Source organism: Oryctolagus cuniculus, chromosome 16, assembly GCF_964237555.1.
Source record: "Oryctolagus cuniculus chromosome 16, mOryCun1.1, whole genome shotgun sequence".
Lineage (NCBI taxonomy): Eukaryota > Metazoa > Chordata > Mammalia > Lagomorpha > Leporidae > Oryctolagus > Oryctolagus cuniculus.
The window spans coordinates 58,881,136-58,884,442 of NC_091447.1; positions in this window are offsets into that span (position 1 = coordinate 58,881,136).

The window sequence follows — 3,307 nt, forward strand, 5'->3', positions numbered from 1 at the left end:
ACGCCCCGCCACGGCCACGCCCCCTGGAGGCCACGCCCAGGCACGCCCGGCGGCGCGCGGCGGATCCCTCCGCGCGGCCGCGAGCGGCCGGGGCGCCGGCCCTGCGCCTGGGTGTGCCGCGCACCCGCGTGGGGACCCTAAGGGATCTCGAAGCTCAGAGTTGGGGAGCGCGGGTTCTCGGGGTTTGTGAGCCACGGGCGCCGGAAGGAAGCAGGGACTATCTTTCTGCGCGGATGTACACTTACAGCGCTCGCACCATGACGCAAATGGGAAGGCCCTTGAGATTGAAAGATAAGGCAGAGAGGCGGTGGCCAATTGGAGGGCGGGAAGATTTGATTGGCAGGGCTGCCGACCACCCGCGGGAAGGCCCCGCCTCTCCCTTTTCCCTCCCCGCGGCGTAGGCGGGACTCTCCGAACTGGAGTCCGCGAGAAGCGGAGGGGGTGGGTTTTGGAGTTTAATTCTCAGGTTGCCGTGGCCGCCCGCGAAGCCGCTACAGCTGGGTCGTCTCTGAGTTCCCGGGTCTCGCCCCTGGTGCCGAGTGCCGCGAGCGGGCATCTTGGACCCGCGGCTCGCTTGGCGGTGCGGTCGGGGCCCCCGCGGCTCGCTCGGCGGTGCGGTCGGGGCCCCCGCGGCTTGCTCGGCGGTGCGGTCGGGGCCCCCGCGGCTTGCTCGGCGGTGCGGTCGGGGACCCCGCGGCTTACTCGGCGGTGCGGTCGGGGACCCCGCAGCTCGCTGCCAGGCCTGATGAGCTCACTCCCCGCTCAAGGCAGCCCTGTGCCCTGCTCCGGGCAGAGATGAGAAGAGGGTGCCCTGGGGAGGCCAAGGGCAGCAGCGCTTAAAAAGGCCCAGGCCACGCGCACACGCTTGTACACGCGTGTGTGCACATACAAGCACGCATGCGCACACATGCATGCGCGCACACGCTAGGCACACACCCCCTCAGGAGCTGCAGCAGGTCCGGGGCCGGAGGGCTCTCAGGTTCAGCCCCCACCCCGTGCTGTCCCCCATCTGGGAACTGGGCCTGCACCGCTCCGCCTCCTGGGTCTCTGAGCAGCTCCAACCGCAGCCCAGCCCACGTCCGTCTGTCCCTCCCCCTCCTCGCTGGGGTCCAGTTGTCCCTAGAGTGGCCCTTCGGTTTCAACCACAGAAGGGGAGGAAACCCCCAGGGAGCAGGCCGCGCCTGCGCACCCCTAGTATACCAGGTTTTGCGTGGGCAGAGCAGGTGAGCCCCCGCACTGTTCAATGCAAATGCGGCTCCTCCCAGCCTCAGGCCCATGACTAAACCCAATGTACGGATGGGGAGACTGAGGCTGGGCCGCGCTGGGGCACGCACCTGCCGGGAGGCCTCCTGCTGCCCACAAGCCAGCATTGTCTTCCCCGGGGGAGGGGGGGGCTGAGTCACCGGGAGGAGCTAGCCTGGGGGCCCCCACTCAGCCTCCCCCTCTGCCCAGCCCTGGGGCCTGGGTGCTCCCCACAGGGCCCTGGCACAGCGACAGGAGAGGCAGCCGGAACCACTGAACCACCCACCGGCCCCCTGACTGGGGCTTTGTTCCCCAGACGGCCGCCCCGCCACACCGAAGGTGCCCTGGCCCTGGCTCCTGGACCCCTTTCTGGGGGAAACTCCTGGGGGGGCAGAGCCGGTGTGGGATTGGACTTGGGACCTGGGGCTCCCCCAGACTCCCCCTCCCCCTGACCCCAAAGGGGGCGCCTCTGACTCAGCCTGGGCGGGGCCTGGCTCAGTTCATACCCCAGCATGGCACCCCCCCCCGCTGCCCCCCACTCCTGGGCGGAGTCTCTCGGGGCCTGCCTGGGGCACCTGGTCTCCCCCCAGCAGAGCCCCCCCAGTGTGAGGGGCCCAGGGCACCACGGTGGTCTGACCCCTGCCCCCCACCTCAGACCTACCCTTTGGTGAGCCAGCCGGGCAGGGGTCTGGGGGGGAGGGGATCCCCGGCCTCCTGGGTGCCGGTACATGTGGGGGCTCCGCGGGGGTCCAGAATGGGCTCTGAGCCTGTTCCTCCCACAGGACCCCCAACCAGGGCCTGGGCAGGGGCTGTGGCTGCAGGGGCCCAGGCCCGGGGTGAGACGGGGTGGGGGGCTCAGTCAGGAGCGGAGCCCCCAGATCAGAAGAGGGAATGAGGTCAGGTGGCGAGGACAGTGTGCCCGCTGGGGGGGGGACTGGGAGACGGGTCCTGCCCACGGGAGGGGCGGGGGATGAGAACAGGTGGGGGGGGGGCTGGAGTGGATGAACCCTGGCCCAGCCCTGACCCCAGCCCCCTCTGGTCCCCAGGGCCACCTGCTGGGGACAGCTCCAGCCCCAGGGCTGGGCCTGTCCTGCAGCATTCCGGGGCAGTGTTCACACAGGGCGCCTCCCCACCTGCCCCCAGTGAGCTCGGCCCATGCACCGCTGACCTCTGCCCACAGTGCCCAGCCTGCCCTGCCCCGGGGCCACCTGCCCATGGCCCAGATGCGGGTGCAGGAAGCCACTCGGGACCCCCGGCTGTGCCAAGGAGAGACCAGAAAGAGACCCATGGAACAGATGGGTAGCAAGGACCCCAGGGGGAGCAGGACACAGGTGGCCCCAGACTCCTGCGCGAGGGCAGGGCTGGGGGCCGGGAGTGGAGGTGGGAGGCGGGGTGGGGCTGAGGGCGGGGCAGCGGCTCCCACCCACGCCCCCACCCCGTCCAGGCCACCTTGTCCAGAGCCGGGTTCAGCCACGCCCCACCCCCGCCCCCTCCCCGCTGCCGCCCCCACCTGACTGCCTCCCCCTCCTTCAGCCTCAGCTTGGGGGCCGCCTCCTCCAGGAAGCCTCCGCAGACCCCCCCCCCCAGCTGTGGTGCTGAAGTGAAGGTTCCCGGGTCTCAGGCGCAGGCTTGGGGCCTGAGAGGCGCAGGAAGTGGGGGAGGGGCCCGGCGGCCTGGGCGGGGGTGCTGTGGGCCTCCCTCAGGCCCCTCGGTCCGGGCCCCCTGCCCAGGGCAGCGGGGACGCCCGCGGTGGTGCTCAGGCCCTGTGCGGGGGGAGGGGGGTGGCGAGCAGCACACGGTCTGCAGGTAGAGAAACTGAGGCACGGAGGGACCCAGGAATTCGGCCGCCGCCGCCGCCGGTGGCTGCGACCCCGAGCAGGTTCTGCGCCCGGGACCGCCCACCTGGGCCCCCGCCCACCTGGCCAGCGAGGGGGCGGGGCTGCGTTCGGCCTCATCTCACGGAGCGGGAGACTGAGGCATAAGGGGCTGCCCGGGACCCCTCCTGCCGGCGGGAGGGGGGTCGGCGCTGGAGAGAAAGTAAATGAGCTGCGGAAGCCAGGAGGGG